A 21,603-nucleotide genomic window follows, 5' to 3' on the forward strand; every position below is an offset into this window, starting at 1 on the left:
TGATTCTCTTTGGCACCATGGCCTTGTGGACTGCAAGAACAGGCAAAAAATCCATCTGTGCTCTGGCAGAGTATTTGGTGTTGCTGGAAAGTGTGTTCATCCCTAAGGGGTTTATTTAGGTACATTTGATTCTAATGTTGTTCTAAGGTCACTGGGATATAAAAGCCTGGCTCCTGTAAAATTAAAGTCCTGAGACTTTTTGCTGTGGTACAGGACTTACCTTCCATTCATTAAGTGAAACATCACAGATATTTAAAAAAAAATAAAAAAGCTCAGAAAATGCTAAATGGCTGGAGCAGAGAAGCCTTGCAATGCAACAGGGATAAATTCAGTCCTTTACCTACCAAGACAAACATATTTTCAAGAGAAAGATCTGATCCACTCCTTTGCTTTCACAAGACAGTCTGTGGATAAAGCAAAGTCTCGAGCTACACAAAGGATGCTGCCCTGAGCCAGCAGACACACAACTGCCACAGGCACGGCAGGGCAACTTTTCCTGCTTTTTGTGAAGCGCCAGGCTCATTTCAGGCCATTTGCCTGCTGCTCCTGGTGTTTATGCTCACACCGCGGCGTGCGCCCGTGCTTACAGATCGAGTGGGGTGACTCCAGGAGACCGAGCCCAGGCCTGGGAAAGTGCCTGTGCCCTGCAGCCGTATTGGGGCAAGGAATGCCGAGAGCTGCCCGCTCTGCCGGCCGGGAAAATGCAGGGAAAGAGCAGCGAGCTGCAGGGCACCCCTGCATGCCCGCATCTGCTGCTGCAGCGGGGGTTAGGGTTAGGACACGCGGAGGTTTTTACAGCTGCTGGAGCAGGGGAGGTTTTCTGGATGCTTTTCCAGCTGTTGGGGTCATGCATCACTGGTGGCAGGGAGAGGGGTGGGCTTGCCCGGGGAGGGACACCCAGCAGAGCAGCGGGAACAGTGGTGGCTGAGGAGATGTGACCTTCCTCATCCCCCCTGGGAGGATAGAGGCGAAGAAAAAGTGTGGAAAAGCAAGATATTAGTTCAAATCGGTCAGTGACTTGGGTCGCCTCAGTGCTGATTCCTGTGGGCATTTGCTTATTAAATTATTCAGATTTTCCTGCAAAGATCGCACCCCGAGAAGGTTTTTGATGTAATCGGGATCACAGCACAGACATTAACCCAGGGCTGGGAATGTGCATTACGGGGTCTTCTCCTGAAGCCCCCCACCTTCCTTTTGCGGGAAAACGGAACTTTCTTAACCATGGAATGCTTAACTATGTTGCCGTGGAATGCTCTGGACAATTTCTCGGGGCTGAACCTTTGTCAGGGCTCAGAAAACCAAAGGGTGCCCGACCTGCTCCTCTGAAGTGTCCGAACTACCACCGGCACGAGTGGCCAGCTCACACCATAAGTGAGAATCCCTGATTTGTACCCAAAACATCATCCATGACACGCAGGGTCACTAAAGCACCGGTAACGCTGGGAACACCGGCGGCAGCACCGAGGTACCCGGTGGCACTGATAAGGCGCTGGCAGGGGTGCAGCCGGTGGCAGCGGCGGGGACAGGGATGCGGCGGTGCGGGGTACAGCGGATGACAGGGGGACAGCCAGTGTCGGGGCACAGCCGGTGTCGGGGTGGTGTCGCGGTACAGTCGGTGACAGGGTACAGCCGGTGTCGGGGTGCTGTCGCGGTACAGCCGGTGACAGGGTACAGCCCGTGTCGCGGTACAGCCCGTATCGCGGTACAGCCGGTGACAGGGTACAGCCGGTGTCGGGGTGCTGTCGCGGTACAGCCCGTGTCGCGGTACAGCCGGTGACAGGGTACAGCTGCTGTCGCGGTACAGCCGGTGTCGGGGCACAGCCGGTGTCGGGGCGCTGTCGCGGTACAGCCCGTGTCGCGGTACAGCCGGTAACAGGGTACAGCTGCTGTCGCGGTACAGCTGCTGTCGCGGTGTCGCGATCCGCGGCTCCGCCGGGTCCCGCCGGGCGCTGGGCGGCGCGGGCGCGCGCGGCCCCTTTAACGCGCGCGGGCGGCGCGGCCCCGCTCCGCCCCGCCCCGCCCGGCCGGCTGTGGGGCGGCCTTAGGGACCGAGCGAGCCACCGAGCGAGCCACCGAGCGAGCGAGCGACCGCCGCCTCCCGCCGCGCCGGGGCGGGCTGGGCTGAGCTGGGCAGGGCTGGGCTGGGCTGGGCTGGGCGCTGCGGGGCTGGCGCTGCGGCGAGGGGCGGCCCGGCCCCACGGACGGACAGACGGGCGGGCGGGCGGCGCGGCTCGCAGCCCCATGGCTCTGGATTTATAAACACGGCGCAGATGGCGGGGCCGCGTCCCCGCGCCCAGCGCTGCCCTGCCGGCCGCTGAAGCGGGAGCGGCGGCGGCGATGGGGGGCGGCAGCTGCCGGCGGGATTAGGTGAGTCGGGAGGGGGGAGCCCCGGGGGAGCCCCCGGTGCCGGGGTGCGGGTGGGCCGGGCTGGGGGGGCCGCTCCGCTTCGCTCTCCGCAGGTGGGGGAAAGGCGGCCGCGTTACGTAAAAATGAAAATGTGCCACGGGAGCTGCTCGCCGGAGAGAAACTTTCTCTTATTATTTTCTTTTTTTTTTTTTTTCTGTTGGTTTTGCTGGTTTTGGCCTCAAGGGAACGCGCCGCCCAGGAGCGGCGGGGCTCGGGAGCGCGGGGGAGCCCCGCACTTGGCAGACTGGCGGGGACACCCCTCTGCGGGGTGGGGGCACCCAAGGGCCTTTTTTTTTACCCCCCTTTCCTCTTTTTTCCTCCTTTTCGTTCAATCCCGCTGTGTTTGCGGCTCTCGCCCCCCGCACGTTGGGGGCCGGTGGGTTGGAGCAGTGAATGAGCATCCGGGGGGCACCGGAGCGGCCCTGCCGTGCCCGGGGAGCGGGGGCACGGCCGGTCCCGGCCATGAGGGGGGCACGGCCGGTCCCGGCCATGACGCGAGCTGCAGGGCTGGCTCCTCGGGCCGAGTGCTGTTCGCCGTGTAAATATTTACGGGAGGTAACTGAGCCGGGTGTCTGCAGGCAACAAGTGCACGTTTCTCTGAACCCCAGCTGAGGTCTCTGAAGTAATCGCTTTTTTTTGTTTTCTTTTTGTTTTTTTTGTTTTTTTTTTCTGTTGATTCTTATAATTTCCTGTTCCTCCTTCTCCCTCGGCCCTTCCTCCTGCTCCCTTGCCCTGACAACGCACAAAGAGCAGGCTGCAGTGGGTGCAGGCAGCTGCCTGCCATGTGGGCTGCTGCCAACACCACTGAAGCAGCAAAACCTGCAGGACTCGGGCTGGGGCTGCCCGGGGCCGTGCTGACCCAACCAAGCCATCGCTGCTTGCAGCGCTTTGAACCCTCGGGAAGCCCAGCACGCCTGCAGGCGCTGCTGCCTGCGCCCGAGGCTGCGGCTGCTCCCTGAACTTTGTGTTTTGGGTCAGCTCAGGAATGTGCGGGAGAGGACAGTGCTGCTGGAGGTGATCTGTGCAGTGGGTGTTTCCCAACCCCTCGCTTCACAGGCGGTTATGGTTTGAACTCTCCCTCGGTATTCCCGTGAAGCAAAGCTTGGCGCTCTGGATGCCTGAAAAACTGTCAGGGTTTTTTGCTGAATCTGATGTTTTTAATCAGTTTGGTGGGTGTGATATCGTTCCACTGGTGTTCCTTGGTCATGTGGGGTGAGAGTTTTTTCATTTAGTATATAGGGTTTTTATCAGCAAGGTTAAGTTTAAGTTTGCTGTGTGCTTTACTGATAAACACTTGGTACTACTACTGATTCATAAAGGGAGCCAATGTGAGTTGGGACAACTGGGTGAGCATTTCCCTCTCTTCTGGAAGTGGTGACAAAACTCTTCAAGGGCTCTAGTGCAGCCGTGTATTGTGTATTCCTGGATGGTTTTAATCAAACAGTGCTTAATTCTCTGAGTTTCAGTGCTAATGATGGGTGACTTTGGGATTCAGCTCAAACCTCCTGAATGCCTGGGTCTGCCAGCTCTGTGCAGGACCTGTGCCTTGGGTGAGGAATTCAGTGAGCAAGGCTCGCAGAGTGTGTTGGTGGGGTTGAGTCCCACGATGCCATGGGAGGGAAGTTTTGCCTGTGACAAATATTTTATAACTTTAGTTGAGTAAGTTTCGCTGTGAGAGAGACTCTTGCAAAACGTGTTTAGTTTATTGAAAGCAAATGCACTCAAACCTCGGTTTGTTGTTGCCAAAAGGGAAAAAGTAGAAGCTATTTTTGGTGTGAGAGAGGAGATGGGGCACGCACACGTCTGGGGCAGGAAAACACTGGTACTTTGTTCTCCTGGCTTCATGTGGGTGGTGGTTTCTGTTACTTAGCTGTGTGTTTCTGCCAAGTTGCAAAACATACCTGGTTCTGAAACCACTGCGGAGGTCAGGGCTGGCTCTGGAGCTGGTCCTGGGCCTGCATGGGAACGCCTCCCACATCAGCATCTCCAGCCCTGGAGAAGCAGGTGGGTGCCTCTGCCTTCACACCTTGCAGCTCCAGGGAGGTGACTGGCATTTTTTTGCGACAGGATCTGCACTGAAACCATAAACTTGTTTCGTGCAAGCAACCAGCCAGCTGCTGCTTGGCAATACTTTTCACTTGCTAATGGCTGTGGTTGGATTTGAACCAAGCTGCCTCCAGTGGAGGTTGTACTAATCCCTGGAGCCATCCTGCGCTAAATCCAAAGAGGGTTTGGTTCAGGCCGTGTTCACGTCTTGTAATTAGGAGATGCAGCGTGGTAAAGGCAGTTTTGTTGTGATTGGCAGGGCTGGTGTGCATGCAGCTGTGCTGATAGCTGCACGTGGTGAGAGCTCCCCGACTCATCTCCACGGCTGGAATTGGGTCATAGGAGATATCTTCATCTTTTGTGACGTGGCTGTGATTTATTTGTCCCCCTTGATGGCTGCCAGTGTTCCTAGTTCTGGTTTTTAGTGGCCTCTGCTGCAATATAATCCTTTTTGCAATCTGGTTGTCCTGGGAGAAACCTGTTTGAAACTGAGTATAATTGATGTGCCTGAGATACCATCATGGTTGTGTCCCTGCGGGGGGAGGAAAGGTACGATCTTGTCAGTTTCTAGATGAGTGGCTACAGAAGGAGGATTAAGTCGGTAACTTTTCCGAGGAGGGTTTGGGGTGGCTGATTTGAGCAGCTGTGAAGGGCAGTGGGTTGGAGGAGGGCCTTTGGGGTGCAGTACTCCCCATCCCTAACCAAGGGTCTCGTTCTGACCAGATCACTCACAAGTCAGAAAACTGAGGCTGGTGGGGTTATGTGAAGTTCAATGTGTCAGAGCAAGTCTGCTGGAGAGCTGGTGAAGAGTCTCTTTCTCCATGAGTGCTTTGCTTGTTCACCGTGAGGGCTCGTTACTCCCAGTGGCAGAGTGCTGGTTCCCCCCTGGGTTTTGTGGCTGTGGGCAGTGGTCCCCAAATGCAGCCCCTGGGCTTGGCTGCAGGGGTGCACAGGGATGGGAATCCAGGCCAGTGTGTTCTTTGGAGCACTGTTATTTTTGTGCAGCTGCGTTTTTAGGAGCTGTGGCTCGCTTTAGTCTTTGCTGAGAGTTTTCAGCAAGAGAGCAGGGTCAGCTCTAATGGAACTGGAAATGAGGTATAGCAGCACCCAGTCGCCTCTCTGATTAGTGACTGAGGCTTTTGCAGCTGCTTAAGGATTTGGGCATTGTGAGGTCATGGATTCTCATCGAGGCTGCTGTGGCACAGGCTCCTGCACGGCTTTGAAGGGCCCTTGCTGTGTATCAACATAGGAAGCAGCAGAGAATTGCTATTTATGGCTGGGCTTGTGCTGGCACACAGGTGTTGAGGTCTCTGATTTGCCCTGTAATGTCAAGGGATAGATCTTTGCATTGCAGTAGAAAATGGAAATGTGTGGCATTTAATGAGCGTGACTAGAGCAGAGCTGCTTTCCCAAAAGGAAGATTGAAGAGGGAGCTGGAGCTCCAGAACAGAGGGCACGAAAATGCCTGTAATGGCTTGATCAGAGTGAGGGATGGATCTGGCAGGAAGGGAAGGAGGACAGAAGAGCAGAAGGAAATGAGTGATTCATCAGTTTTGGGAAGTGATCCCTGACCTGAACACGAGGCAGCTGCGGCACTTTACTGGGAATTGAGAAATCTGGGCTGCACCCCCAGTCCTGCTGCCCACCCTACTTGTCACTTCCCTCCTTGAGGCCACCAGTTCTCTGTTCCTTCCAACCTGCCTTTGGCAGCTGGAGTCTCTCTGGGGTATGGACTGTTCCTGCTAAAGGTGAGCAGGGTCCCCGGGAGGGGATGTTTCTCATGAGCAGGCAGTGCTCACACGGTAGCATCTCCCCTGCCGCCTTCACTGTGCGAAGCTGAGAAACGTCACCTGGCTGAGGGTGGGCAGGTGAGGAGGCACTGATTGCTGATGATCTGAATCTGGCTTGGAGAGGCCCAGAGAGGAGCCCTGCCTGCAGGGGAGAGCTGCCTGGCACTGGAAGAAAAGCAGTAAAGGTGGAGGTGGTTGTCCATGACTGTGATTGTGACCACAGTGCCAGAGCTGGAGGGGATTTGGGGACAGGGAGGGGACAGCGAGAGCACAGCAGTGGTTATGTGCCTGCTGGGTGCATGCAGGATGCTGATATGGTTAGTGCTCTCTTTATAGCTGCAGAGCACTGAGCAAACATTAATGAATGTAAAGGATAGCAGCTCTGTCTAGTTACAGAGAAGGGAAGTTACTCCAAATTAACTTTATGATCCGTGAAACTGAAGGTTATTTAAAAAAATAATAACGTAAATGGAAATGCTGAAGTTTTTCAGAGTCGCTGAGTACGCTGCTTGTTGTTTAATGCCTTCCATTTTTTCACTCCCAGTCTGTGTTTTTGGCTGGGGAACAAATTATAAGCAATATCAGCTTATGCTTGGATTTGAACCCGCATTGCTCTTAGTCAGCTGAAATATTTCCCCTTATCGCTGCTCCCATAATGTTTATTTTAGACCGGATAGCATCATGGCTTTTCTGCTCGCTGTAGGGAAGAAGCCAGTCTTTGAAATAGCCCAGCACCTTGGAAAGAAATGATCTCAAAGCCAGTTTGGTTTCTGAATGAGGTACAGCTTAATTTTCCACCAAGAGGTTTATGCGAGGCTGGATCCCAGAACGTTTTGCAGCATTAAAAACCCAGGAGGTGGCAGATGGATGAATTGCTGACAGATTTAAAATCGTACGACAAACATAAAGCATTGAGACGTGAGGCCAAGGCAGCAGGAAGGTTGCAGGGAGAAACGGAGGCAGAAAGGTCGAGTAAGTTATTCTGGGCAGAAGAAGATGTGCAAGCAAAGTGGGTTCAGCTGGGATGGGAAGGGAAGGCCTTCAAGAGGAGGGATGTGTCCAGGAGTGCATTCCCATCATAGCACAGGGAACCCTTTGTGTCTTGGGCTGATGGTGAGAGGAGGATGAGGAGGAGGAAGGAGGCCAAGCTGAGCATTGGCAGCAGTGATGAGGCCGGGAGCGGGGTTGCCCTGGGAGGAGACAGGGGTGATGGGGTCCAAATAGTTTCCTCCTGTGGGAGGTGATGCGAGGGAGAGTGCCAGCATGCAGGGAGGCCAGGGATGGTGTGGGTATTGTCTCTGGAGCTGCAGGCCTGGCTGTGGCTCTCTGGGTGGGTGGTGTGTGTGTCAGGGAGGGAGGCAGAGCCGGCAGGATTTCCTCTCTGCAGCGCTGGCTCCTGGGTTAATAACTAACCAGGCAGTCTAGGTTTATCCTTTCATTGTGGAAGAGAATTATTTACATAATACCACTCCACGTAATCTTTATTTAGCATTGTTTCCCTGGCGTAACACTGGACAGAGCGGTGGTGCCCAGAATGCAGCTTTGGCCAAGCGTGTGGGAAGTTAACTCTTCCAGTTGGGTGTGCTTCTCTCTGCCTGCTCAGGGAACTGGCTGTAAACTCAATAAATACTTCAGTGAATAAATACTTCAGTGAATAAATACTTCAATCTATCCTGTAGTTTTTGGGACTTCTGCATCCTCTAAACTCTGTTTTCTGCAGGCTCTGGCTGGTGCTCTGTGCTGGTACCTGAATGTTGCCTACCAGCTTCTTAAGCAACACAGTTTGGGTTTGTCCTGTGCATGTTAGGGCAGGAGAGTCGTTTGCAGTGTGCTCTTCCTTGTCTCTGTGTTGAAGAAGGCAGAAGGAAAGAAATGTGTCAGCCCGTGGGTGGAGGATGACAGGATTTGGGAAGGTTCCTGGTGCAGATCGTCCCATCGTCTGCCTTCAGCCCCTGAGGACTTGCTGCCTCCCAGGTGGGCAGGTTTCATCTTCCTCAGGGAGTGTTTAATTGCAAGGTCTGGAGGCTTAGGTGGTTGTGCAAAGAGCTCGGGCCTGATTATTGCAACAGAGCACGGTGAAGGACAGAGCCCCGTGCTTGGGTGTCAGTGGGATGTGGTGGGAGAATTGAATTGCTGAGTAGGATGACAGGCAAAGAGCTTTCTGAAAATCTGCCTGTGCCTCCAGCCGTGCAGTGCTGGCTGGAGAGGGTGGAGGGTGTCTTTTCCTCTGCACTGCGGGATGTGTGGGCTTCTAACAAGCTGTGGCAAACAATGGAAAGTTGGCTTTCTTCTGAAAATATTTTAAAACCTTATAAAATTACTCCAGCGGCTAAATTTTTATAAGACCAGCTCTCAGCTGCATGGTACTTGATCACTTCATAAGTAGCTCAGTCCTTGGCCTCTGCAAACTTCTCAAACCTGTACCTGCAGTGCTGCAGAAGCCCTGGAGAGCAGTGGTTTATCAGTGGCAGCACCTGGCTCCTGCAGCAGAAGCTCTGTGTAAGTGTTTACTGCCGAGGCCGCGTGATCTCCGTGCTGTGATGTTGCAAGGAGCTGGTTTTGGGAGGCTGTGAGTCCCCAGTGATTTACGCTGCTTTACCTGATGGTGCAGGCAGGGTCTGGGCTGGATGTTGGCTCTGGAGGCCTCTGTGTCAGCCTTGCCGAGGGCGATGCCGGTCCCGTGGCTGTTCATGCTGCTGATGTGGACGTTACTCGCTCAAGCCTGAGACTTGCTGGAACAAAGGTAGCTGTGAACACCCTCTTTGAACCAATTACACCTGGCAGGGTGAGTTTGGATCAGTGCTGAGACTCTGGCATTCCTGATCACTGCTTGAGCAAGCTTTGTCTACTGCCTCCTCAAGCCCATGCTGTTACCATCATACATTTGTGACATGGTGTGGTGTGTAAATCTTGGGTGTCTGTCAGGGCAGTGGTGTTTGGTACCAGAACTTTATGCTCAGGGAGTTTCTCTGGTTTGGTAGGGGTGTTTTTATGGCATCTGAACCTTAAATAACTATGTCCCCTCATTGGTGTCAGAATTTCTTGTGTTTACCAAATAACTACGTCCTCTCTTTCCTATTGGAAAAACTTCCTTGATCAAGTCTTTGCTTTTCTGTGGGTACCACGTCACATAATGCCATTAATAAACTTTTCAAGCTCCATCTTGAAAGCAGTTACAGCTTTTTTTTTTTTTTCCCCTTTGCTGCAGAGTTTCAAGCTCATGCTGGAGTGTCAGCTTCATTTCTAGGTCACCGGTCTGCCCTTTCATTTCCCCCTCACGCTCAAGTTGGCCGGCTTGTTTTGATTTGGTAATATGTGAGGTGGTGTCCACAGACAAAACCAGGCAGGCCAGTGAAATTCATGTTTCCCTGCAGCCTTGTTCCTGTTGTGCGTGTGAATAATAATTTCCAAATGCTAGACCAGAGGTGATTAAAAACTGTCAAAGAAATAAAATGCAGCAAAGTCTGCATTACAGGAATCTGTGTGTTCAGTGTTTTGGGAGAACTCTCTGAAGTGGCAGTGGAAAAAGCCTTCAGAATTCTTATTGAAGTCTTTCTAGTCCTAAATGTCCCTTATTCAGGAGGTGCTGCTCAAGGCAGCCTGAGCATATCCAGGCTCTGCAGGAGGTTGGTTGCTGCTGTCTGGGGGGGGGACCTGGAGTCAGAAGCTCTCCCTTTAGGGAGTTTTTTGGGATCCAGAGCTACAGCTGAGGTATTTTTGCATGCTGTGGGCACAGGCACCTGGGCAGCCAGCTCAGCTGCAGCCTCGTGGCTGGAGCTGCTGAGCGTGACTGGCAAAGGGCGGAGGGGTGAAATGCTTCTCTGCAGCCCGAGTGGATGCTTGAGTGGAAATGAAGGGCTGGAAATCTTTCTGAGGAGCGGCACACGGTGTCTGTTGCTTGCTCTGAGTGAGTAGAGTTCTTTTTTTTTTTTACTGATCTGCAAGGCAATGGGTATTCAGAGGTTTTTATGCAACTTCGGTGTTGGGACGTGAAGCAGTTGTCATGTCATCAGTTAAGATGTGTTGAGCATCCTTATTTTTGGAGCAAATGATCCTGCTGGCAGCATGTATAGGAGGTGTCAGCCAGCCCTTTTTTTCTTCTTCCTCTCTATTTTTTTTTGCTTCATTTGTAGGTTTTAGTTTTGGCTTTACTTTGATATCTTGACAGGGTTGCTACTTAAAAATTGTTGGGGTGGGTTTTTTTTTTGGGTTGGTTTTTTTTGTTGGTTTTTTTTTTTTTTGGCTTTTGATGTCTACGTGTCTTGAGATGCACATAAAGAGCTGCTGTGGTTTTGGTCCCGAACCCAGCCAGCTGCCAGCAGCGTTCCTGAGGGCTGTGTGGTGTTGGAGTGAGAAACACTGCAGGGTTTTGGGCTTTCTCCAGCATTATGAAACAGAAGTAAAGAGAGAAGTCAGCATGTACCTTAAGGGTTGTGTTTTTATTTAACTCTCTCACTCTGCAGAGCTGAGGTTTGCATCTTCTCCACTGAGAGTGGTGCTCGTGAAATCTAATGCACTTCAGAGAATGTCCTTAAACTCTGCCAACAGCAGAGAAGGCTGAGAAATGGGGAATTTGCTTTGCCCTGAGGTGGAGGAGTCGTGCTGCAGAGGCAGACACAAGCACCCTGGTTGCTCCTGTTTCCCCTGCCAAAGGCAGAGTGAGTTTTGGTCTGGCTCAATGAGACGAGAGCTTTAAGCTCCATCTGTGTCTTATTTTTTTTCTGCGTTTTGCTCGGTTGTGCTTTTTAAAGGTCTGTGGATTTCTTCTCAGCAGGAGGTTTCAGTCCCCACACAATGTATTATTGTGTTTGCCCCGCTCCAGTTCCTTGTTTGATGCGGAAACACCTTGAACCTTTGGCTGAGTTGGAAGGTGATGGCTGCAGAGTCAGGCCCGTGGCTGCTCCAGGAACAGCGTGTCCGTGCACGACTGCTCAGCCCGGGCTCACCCGGCTGCTGCTCCAGGCACAAAATGTGTTTGGCTAACACAGGCACTCCCCTGCCTTCTGATCAGCCAGCCTGCACACACTGATTTTTGTTTTAGAGGCTGATCCCCAGGGTAAGAGCACCATGCCCAGAAATAATGAGTGTTCACACTTGCCTTTACAAACTTCTTGAGTATTTTGCCAATTAATTCTTAGGTAACTGAGGCTAAAATATCTATTGTAAAGGACACAGCCAGGAATGCTGCTATCCCTGCTATTCTTCACTCATTCCAGTTTATGCAAAACTTGAAACAAGTGCCTGTGCTGTCTTGGCCATTTGCAATCTGCTTTATGAAGCTTCTTAACCAGCAGAAAAAAAATTTGTGTAAATAAACAATAAATACAGCAGCTTTGCTTTGCAACCTTGCCAAGTCAATTTGGTGTGTGTTGAGGGGGCAGAACAATTAGTTAGATAAGTCAATGGTCTTCTCTATGTTCTGTGCTCCTGTCACATGGCCACTCTCAGTTTTTTGGTAAGCGTAACAGAGAAATCTGTAAGAGCAACTATTTATGGCATGTGCAGAGAAGGGGGGAAGCTGACAGCTGAACATTAACCTGCTGAGAAAGGTGGGGCTGATTGTAGCTCTTGGTGGGGTTGGGGCTGTCAACCAGTGGTGATTGCTGCTCCCCTTTCCACAGCACCTAGCTCACTTTAAGCTGTTATTTCTGAAATTGGGGGACTTTGGCTGTAGTGCTGGTTGAAGGAGTTTGCCACCTCCCTGCCTCCCAGCATGTTCCAATCACAGCACTTCTCTCTCCTGTTATTTTTGACCTGAGTAGCTGAATGAATGTCTTCACCAATCAAGTCATGGTTTTAAGTCAGTTCAAAGTATGGGTGCTGCAATGACAGATGTGGAGCCAGGGGACACAGGACCTGAAATCAGGGAAGAGTTGCTGTACTTTGCACAACCTGGTTGTGCTTCAAGCCTTTCTTTTGTAGGAGTAAATTCCACAGGACTGAAATTCCCTTCTAAGAGGGGAGATATTCCCCCCAACCTTGTGCACAGACCTGTTTGCAGACATGCCATGTGTCTCTCCCAAGCATGGGACACACCAATGAATTTTGCAGCAGGTGATAGAGACCCTCAGGCAGGGTTCTCTTGGTGTTCCTGCAGCAGTTTTAGCTTGGGGTCAAGCTCAGGCACTGCTGTAGCAGCTCAGTCATTTCTGCCGTGGTCTGTGGCATCTGCTCCTTTTCTGTGAGCTGGAAATGAAGTACTTGCTTGGGAGTGGTGATTGAGAACGTTCCTCTGTGTCAGGCTCGGGTTTTCCACATTGTTGCTGCTTTGTGCTGGCTGCAGCACCTTTGTTCCTGGAGTCTTCTCGTGCCCCCAGGAGACTCCAGTGCTCTGTGCTTTTGTGCTGTGGCCCTGCATGCCCAGGGCCAGCTGATGGAGAGCGAAGTTGGGCAGAAGCCATCCTGTATGCTGTGTGCAGCTTGTGAACCTGGCTCAGCCAGGCACCTGAGGAGCAGAGGGTGAGAGGAGAGTCCTTTCCTCAAGGGAGTTTAAACCTGCTCTGCCACAGCAGCCTTGCTGAATTACAAATTGCTTTTTCTCTCCCACTCTTTTCTAAATCTGCTGCTGTTCCTGAAGTTGCAGTGGGTTTTACTCATGGGTGCTAGTGCTTGGGTGAGCGTTTGCTGCAGAGCAGAGTTGTAAGCAACTGACGTGATGTTGATCATAATGTAAGTAATGACACTTAAAATGTTTGTTTGTTTGTGATATGCTGTGGTCTCTTTCCAGGCTCTGCGATTGACAGACAAGCTTCAGCTGTATTTGGCATAGTGTTTGCAGAGCTGGGCAGCTTTCTGTCACTTCTTTGACAGATAGGCATTGAATTTTTAAGAGAAAACAGAGCAGCTTTTTGATTTTTCTCCCCACTCAAAACCAGCCAGCCAAAAGCCAGGTGGAGGGGAGCTCCTGCATGCATTCTGTTTATTTTTATGTGCAAATGCATCTTCTTGATGTGTCATTAACCTGGTTGAGCTCGGTGCTATTTTTAGCAGCCTTCTGGACAGGGAGCAGTTCCAGTAAAGGGTTTGTGAGCAGCCCAGCCCAGGGGCTGGCACAGAGCCCAGGGTGGCAAGTTCCTTCCTCCCTGCCTGGCCTGGAGGGGCTGGATGGGCTCCCCTGTCCCCAGTCCCACACAAGGAAATCTGTGTAAAGCATTGCTCCTCAGTTCCTGTGGCCATGGTAACCGACTTGGATACATCAAACTTGACTAATTAACCTAATGGAGAGTGGTTTCCAGGCTCAGTCTCTCCCCTCGGATTTCAGAGCTGAACTTGTGTTGTCTGATCAGCCAGCACAGACTTTTTCAGAGTGGTTTCTTTCACAGGTTTCACAGGTTAAATTGAACTGGGGAGGATGGCTCAAATCAGTCTGATGTCTTGGGTCAGTCTGATCTCTTGCTTTTCGTTCCCTTCTCTGGGTAATCCCTCAGATTCCCATGGAAGGAAGGTCCCAAACTCAGATGCCAAAAATTTGTTCTGTTTTTTTGCTTGGACTGGGTGAGGTGAAAGTGGATACTTTCCTGCATCTCTGCTGTTTCTGTACTGCAGGATCTCTGCCACCCTGACTTTCTGTTTAAAAATCTGTGAAATCCTCAGGCATGAAACAAACCAGCACATGCTGGAGATGTCTGTGCACATCTTCAGGTCCCCTCATCTTAATGTACTAGTGAAAGGCATTGCTGCTTTGCACTGTTTCTCCTGGGTTTAATTATTATTTCAGTGATTGGAGCTGCAGACTGCAGCAGGGACTTAAGAGTTCAGCCTCAATTAAAAACCACCCTGTGCCAGGCAGATAGCAGCAGGCAGCTCTGCTATTCTCAAGTGTCTCCAGCAGTCCACCGAAACACCATGTGATTGGCTCAGTTGAGAAATCTGAGTAGGCAGAAAGCAGTTTCTGGGATAAACCTTGTGAGTGCTTCTCAAAATAGCCTGAAAGCAAGGTTTTGCTTTCCACAGCCACTCTTGGTCCTTGAGGCTGGTCAGAATTTTTGGTGGATTACTAAATATTGCGAAGGTCTGATCTTCAAAAACCATAAAATCCTTTTTCTTCTCCTTTTTGATGCTGCCTCTGGTATGTTTAAACTTAAAGGATTTGCATTTTCATGTCTCTTTTAGCCTTAATTGTAAGTACTAGGACCTTCCTTAGTTGCTGCTCCAGCTTTTTATATTTTTCAGCAAAGCTGATGACCTCGTGTTTGACCCTTGGAAACCTCTTGGGCAGCCCAGCAAACAAATGTGGTGTGAGAAGAGCACATGATAGTAGCCTGAGCTATTACACTGGTCAGTCATTGACCAGGACTCTTGGTTTTTTTTTTTTCCTTTGAAGATTTGCTTAATCATTGGCATTGCAACCCCTGCTGTGCAGGGCACCTGGAGGGGTTTGCTGGCTGCTCCCCGTGATGTCTGAGGTGGCAGGGGGGCTTTAGAGAGTCCAGCACTGTAATCAGGTTTTACTGGGGAAGAGATTGTCATTGATATCCCTGGGATTTGGCATCTATATAAATACACCAGCCAAGCTCGGTTGAAGTGTGCAGGTTCACGTCAGTTCATTTGTCTGGGAATGGGGCTGGGAGCATCTCAGCACCATGGTCCTTGTGTGTGATTTCTGTTCCCAGTATAACCCACAACCTGCTGAGGGTCAATCCCTGTAAATGCTGGTGCAGCTGGAAGGGACTGCTTCAGACATGGCTGATTTTAGGACCAGTTGAGAGATGGGGATAAAAACTGCAAGGCTAAAAGTGATGAGGACAAATGCCCATGGGCCAGGGTGCTGCATGAATGACTAAAAGCTTGTGAAGCAGCTCTGAGATCTCAGAGCTGGGAGTTGTTTTTCCACCCTTGTTTACTGTGGTACCTCTGGGTGACACGGAGCGTTCAGCAGATGCTGCTAAACTGAATTCTACAGCTGAATTCACACTGGAGAAATGAGAATTGCTTCTTTTTGTTGGGGAAAAAATAAATCTGCTTTTATCACATCCTTGTTATCCTTACAGCCTGTGGCTTGGAAAATGAGAGAAAATTGATAGTGAGGTCTGAGTGGCATGTGGAGAGAGGTAAGATCCTGGCTTTCTGTGGGCCTCATTTCGTGAACTTTCTTGTCCTTCGTGCATTTCCTGATGTGTCAGTGGAACTGAATTTCGTTGGCAAAAATGTGGTTTGAGTGGATATCTTAGATTAACTCTCAATTGCCTGCCTAAGGGTGATTTTTAAGCGAGGTTTCCAGCAGCATCCCTGCTCTTGCTGTGTCTTTGGCTGTGGCTCCCAGACTGGCTGTCTGCACCAGGGGCTCTCTGCAGAGAGCAGCCTGTGTTCTGTGCCCACGTACTGTGCAGAAGCCATGAAAAATGTTCTTCAGATGACAGTGATTTGGGGTAGCTCTAGAAAATAATTTTCTGCTGGTGGATAGTACCAAACTATTTCCTTTCACCCCCTCCCTCCCTTCCCCAAAACAAAAGAAGAGATGAAAGGATTCATTAGGAATTATTCACTCAGCCCGGCCGCCTGTCTGAGATCTGGCTGTCTGCGTTCATCCCCCAGCTCAGGGAGGGTCAGAGGGCATCTCCCTGGGGAGGATTTGCTGTTGACTGAATTGCACTCTGTCATTATCCTGCTGGATAACGAATGCAGTGGCCTCATTGGCACTGGCTTCAGAAAAAGCACGGTCATCTGCATGTGGCCTTGAGGCGGGAGGAGAAAACCTAAGGGGAGCAGGGTGGAAAACCTCATCTTGTGGGAAAGATCTGGGACAGACCCAGGCAGTTTGGCACAGTGGTTTACTTGCTGTGTGCTGCTGAGCAGGTCTGTAGCTGCTCTGGACCTCTGTGTTATCTTCTTGGAGGTGGAGGGGGACACAGCAAGTGGGTTTAAAGGACAAAATTCTGTCTGGTGAGGTGAAACTAGTTAAAGCTGCTCCTGTTTTCTTCAGTAGAAAATGTGGCATTCTTGTGACACAGTTTGAGATATTTTAATGAGATTTAAACAATTTTTCCCCCTCTTTGTTTTGTTTTCAAATAGGTTTCCTGAAAGAAAAACATACAAATCCCCCTGAGCTAATTGGTGTGTGATTTGAATTCAGCTGCTACCTTGGAAGAGCTTTTCCAGCAGCTGATCTGAAAACAGCCTTTCCCACAATATTGTGGGTTGTCAGTCAGTGCTGAGGGATCTTGAAGTTGCTGGTGGGAAGGAGAGAGATGTGTTTTGTTTGATATGCCGCATCTTTTAGTTTGAGTGTCACAAAATACTGAGAGATGTGAGAAAGACCCTAATGGAGAGGAGCTAGCAGAGGGATAAAAGTCATGGTAGCTGGAAATGTGTAAGAAACAGTTGTGGGTGCTGGAGCCCGTTGGGCTGGCTGAGGAAGTAGATAGACCTGAAGAAAATTTGCATTTTAAGCACCAATTTCAGATGTTACCCACTGCCTGGTGCCTTGACCTTCTGGCAGCCACTGGCTTAGAAGGGTTTAATGCTGTGCCCTTGCAGCATGTGGCTGCACGTTGCTGAAGCACGCTGGGGGTGGCCAGATGCAGCCCTGTGAAATAAAGTATTAAAGCTTCAAATGCTGGCCTTCATTGCCTTCAGGCTAAGTCAGTTCCCTGGAAGATGCTGTGATGAAATTGCTGGCCCAGGTAATTTGTGTCCTGATGATGAGCAGCAGAGAGGAGGGCAAGAGTTTGTGTGCCTGCTTATTGCTGTCATCTGTCTTGCAATCAGATATTTATGAAATGGCCTTTTGTGTTGCGGTGCGGGGTGTGTGAGTGCATATTTAAGTGGTTAGTAAATATAGTCAGTTGCTAGATTGGATCAAATCATCCTCTTAACAAATATAGACAGTGATGTTTTGCATCTGGGTGCTTTGACAGTAAAGTGCAGGAGGAGGTGGTCTTAGTGAGTTTAACGTCTTGTACCCAAAGCAGGGCAATAATTGCTTAAAATCACTGTAGTTCTGCTGCCAGCATTAAAGGATATAAAATTATCCTGTGCTGTAATAAATAAAAAAAATTACTGCTGCCTGGAAAAGTCTTGTTGCTCTAATCCAGGACAAAGTGTGTGTGACTGGTTGTGAGTCAGTTTAATTTCTTCTGGGGTCTGACCCTCTGGATTCCTATTGCTGCAAGAAATCCTCCTTGGAAGGCAATCATCCCCAGGCTGGTGCTCAGCTGAGCGATGCATGACCAAGTAGCAGCTTGTAGCATTTATGAACTAGGGCAGAAGTAGATCCCTTATTCAGACAGAGCTGTATAAGCCTCCAGTGCTCTATACTAGGCCCCAAATTTGCCTACATTATAAATAAGTCTGTGGCTGTGTGCTTGTGTGTTTCTTTTTTTAAGCTGAAGGCAACCCCTTAAGCTCTTTTCTGCAGGTCTGTTCAAGCTGGGGCATGGGGAATTCCTAAGAGGATTATCATGGTTTACTTGATACAGAACTTGAACTTGAGCAATGGCTTATCTTATCAGTGATAAAAGACATGGAAATGAAGTTTACGTAACCAAAGAGGCCTTGAACTGTGGCTTTTTTTTTTTTTTTCTTTCCTGGAAACTGGAATGACAGATCTCCTGAGTTCTCTGTTCACAACTGCAGTGTTTGTTATCTGGTGGGTACTGTCTGCTTAGCACTGGCATTCATTTCTAGTGCTGTGTTTGGAGCTGTCCTGTGAAAAAAAGAAAAGGGGTTGAGGCAGAGGCTCAGCAAGAGGCGTTGTGGGCATTTTGTGCTTTTGCAGAAAGCTTGGTGTCCTTGCTGGAGAGATTGGTGCCATGTGGCTTGGTTGCAGGCCTCTGTGGTGCACTGAGCTCAGCAGGTGATTTGAAAAACAGCAGAGAGCAGATCCACCTCACCAGTGGGCTCTGAGCACAGGGCTGGAAAGGCTCCAAAGTTGTGAGTGAATTTTACCCTGGGAATAGATGGAGATGCCCTGTCTGTTCCCAGTGGCAAAAGTAAATGAGTGGGGAGGGCCAGGATAATCTCTTGGGTGGCAGCTAGAAAATGAATGCAGACAAATGAGCACTGCTGTGCTCTGGCTGTGCTGACTCTGGCACAGGTGGATGCACAGGAGCTGCTGCAGCACCCAGCAGCTGCTGGAGGAGGAGAGTGGCCTGAGCATCCCAGCTCTGATCCTGCTGGGATGGGCTGGATGGGCTGAGCAGCTGCGTGCACAGCAGGGCTGCAGAGCAGGACAGCCTGGGCCACCTGCCCCTCTGCCCCCTCTCCTTTAAAGGGGGGATCCACAGTGCTCAGCAAGCAGCCCTGTGAGTAGGCATTAGCAAGGAGAGAGGAGCCTTTCCACCCTGCCAGGTTACAGTGGGTTTGCCTGCCCCGGTGTCCTACACCTGCTTTGTCTGTGCTGCGTGGGAGGAATTTTATTTTTTGAGCTCTTGCTGTCACAGATTGTGACAATGCCACAGAGGCCGTGCTTCCCACAGAAGGACTCAGCAGACAGTCGAAGGCTGGCAAGCTGACAGCACTTATTAGAGGTAACCTTCAGGAAATGCCACACACAGCCCTCGCTGAGCTTTCTGGCTCCAGGCACATACAGTATTTACACCACGCTTCTTGAGTTTCCCTGAAGGCTCTCAGCCTGCAGCTGCCTCTCTGTGCTCTGCCACCTGCCCTGTGTCCTCATGCTCCAGTGCCTGGGGTGGGTTCTGGCTGCTGGGCTCCTCTGGCAGCAGCCCACCATGCTGGGGGAGCTGGTGACACCAGCTCTTCCTCTGCCCTTTGGCCTCCTAAAAGGTGCTTGTCATAATCCAGTTCTGGAGCTTGGGGTAAAGCCAGCACCAAGTTTTCACACTGGTGTGTGCAGGGAATGAGCTGGTAAGAAGTGCAGCCCTTGCACAGCAGCCCTTTGTTAAAATGCAAGGGAATTACCCAGGATCAGCTCTTTTGACTGAGCAGGTGACTGCCTTGAGTGGCTCTGTGTGGAGTTAAAAGCCAAACCCTAAGCACTAAGATTTTAAAATTTTTTCTCAGGTTGTCTTGATGGTGTTTTTTTATCCTACATGGGTTGGGAGGAAGGAAATGTGATACTATCTGGTTCTAGTAAATGACAGTGCTGAACAGCACCTGAATGCTTTGTGGTGCCAGAGCCTGGACTGGGTAGGTGTGGGGAGGCAGTGTTGTGCACCCCATTGGGACATTTGCCCCAAAACCAGTTCAGGTATTTTCTCTGCTTCCTGGCTGAAAGATTGGGGAAGGTATATGTGAAGGGTGGGCTTTCAGGATGTGCTCAAGCCTTGCTCTGCTGCCCCCAGAGCTGGTGGCTCATGTATCTCTACAGACCCAGAAGTGATGTTTTTCCAGCAGCAGGTGGCTGGAGTTTGATCCACCCACTCTCATCCTGCTGCCTGTAGTGTGCACAATTTGCTTGGTGCTCTGCTCCCTTCAGTGAAGGGTCAGCTGTGATCCTTCATGAGTGGATCTGCTGTATGAGAAGCAGAAGCCTGCTGTCCTACTGGATGTTACCCTGTTTGGGGAGATGGGAACTCCCTGGTGCTTTGCCCTGGTGGAGATGCCCTCTGGGATACACCAAAACCTGTTTTGGCACATGCACTTAGAGAGATTTCTTCCCTGCTACCTTGTGAGAACTGTCAGAGGGGAACCCATGGAGCGGCATTAAAATCCCACTTTATTATTGTTAATTTCCCATAATACTCAGGCCTGGAGTGCCTGGTTGCTTGGCCTTGCTCGGTGGGGAAGAGCAGCACAGACTGCCTCAAGCTGAGGTCCCTTGGCTGTGTCAGCTCTGAATCCTCTGCTCCTCTGGTGTGGATTTAATTTCCACGGTGCTGCAAATGCTTCCCCAGTGCCCAGCTATCAATTGAAAAGCAGTGGGGGGGTCTGCAGGGGGGTGGTGATGGTGGGGAATGACTTGTGGTCTCCATGGCAACCCAGAGACGATAAATGGATCAATGTGCTGTTCTGCACCATCTGAAACTCCAGCAGCTCTGGCTAAATCTGGGGGCTGCCTTTGCCTGCCAGATCCTGCTGTGGGGTCATTAGTGTGAGCCAGCTCAGCCCCAAAGCCTTCCCATCAGCCTGCCTCCAGCATCTTGCTGGGTTTGCCACAGAGCAGGGGGTTTAGGGCTGGAAACCCACACTTGGCTCACCCTTGGCACACTTGGGGATTTGGGTGTTTAGAGCTGCACCACTGCCTTGGCTTTAGGTGCTGTTATGGGCAACTGGCCAGGCATCCCAGTCCCTGGGTTTGGAAAGGGTGAAGACAAATGCTGGCTTCCCTTCCAGCACTTGAAAAAACCTCCAGCTCTTTCTGCACAAGCACAAGGAGATTTATGGGGTTTTTTTCTGTGAGTTAAAGGCTTGGAATCGTGGATTCAGTTTGTGTTGGGGTGGTGGGTAAGGACAGCTGCCTTTGTTCTCACTTCTGCTTTTGGTGGTGTGGATAAACAGAAAATCTGTCTTCTGAGCTGCTGCTCCAGTGTTCCCAATGACCACATTTACCTACAAAAGAATATATTGATCTTTCTCCCACTAGATTTCATAGGAACTTACCTTGTTCTGAAGTTTCCAATCCACTGCTTTTTAAACAAGAATCCTTCCAGTGCTGAGGTTTTTTACATGCTCTGGAGTAGGTTCAACCAGAGACTCCCCAGTTCCCAGCCAGGACCAGGGACTGGTGTGGCTGGAGCCAGTGGAAGGCAGTGGCTGTGTGTTGCTGGCTGGCTCAGCAGCACTGTTCCAGCCTGTGCTTTTCTGGCTGTGTGAAGGGATAATCCCTCCAGTGCTTTGAGTGCTGCAAATCTAAGGGACTGCTTTGTTTTGGTGTCAGAGGTTGGCTGTGGCGATGAGGATCTGTGCAGACGAGCTCAGCATCTGAGGCCCTGCCTGGCCTTGGCTGCTCTCACATCTGGGGGCATCAATGCTTCTCCCTGGCAGCAGGAGGAAAACTGTTGCCTTCTATTTTGCAAAGGGGCCTGGAGAGATGAGTTGCCAGAGGCTGCACCTGAGGCTTGTGATGAAGCTGGGAGTACCTCACAGAGCTCTTGAGCTTGAGTTTTCTGCCCAGACTTGCATCTGAGATAAATACTGGTGTCTGTAGTGCTCTTCACACCTTGATTTCCAAGTGCCTTTTGGGGTGATTGGAGGGACTTTGATTCCTTGGCCAAGTCTGTTTAGGCAGGGGTATGGGTGTATTTCACTTCTAATTCATAGTGTTATGTTTGTAATTTTGTTAGTGCAGACAGGGAGACCTGCTGTCTGCAGTGGGGTGGAAAATCCTCAAAGTATGCTCTGAAACCACTTTCTGTTGTGGTTCTGTCTGTCCAGCTCTGCCTGTAGCCCCTGGCATGTCCCTCCCACAAGCTGCTAGCAGGGCAGTTGTCTGCCACACATCCAGAGGCCCCTTTGGAGA

General features: G+C 50.7%; 1 protein-coding gene across 10 annotated transcripts in view; it reads left to right on the forward strand.

The window, feature by feature from the left end:
- The first annotated feature begins 2,189 nt into the window (after positions 1-2,189).
- Positions 2,190-21,603, forward strand: part of NCOR2 (nuclear receptor corepressor 2) — a 225,651-nt gene continuing 206,237 nt past the window's right edge. For 7 of the 10 annotated variants that reach the window (XM_036392947.2, XM_036392948.2, XM_036392949.2 and 4 more), the window contains exon 1: positions 2,191-2,367. The gene's annotated coding sequence lies outside the window, so the exon portion shown is untranslated. Of the gene's footprint in view, positions 2,368-21,603 lie in introns of all 10 variants that reach the window. The other 3 variants (XM_036392955.2, XM_036392958.2, XM_036392961.2) reach the window with 1 other exon arrangement.

Source organism: Molothrus ater, chromosome 18 (assembly GCF_012460135.2).
Source record: "Molothrus ater isolate BHLD 08-10-18 breed brown headed cowbird chromosome 18, BPBGC_Mater_1.1, whole genome shotgun sequence".
Lineage (NCBI taxonomy): Eukaryota > Metazoa > Chordata > Aves > Passeriformes > Icteridae > Molothrus > Molothrus ater.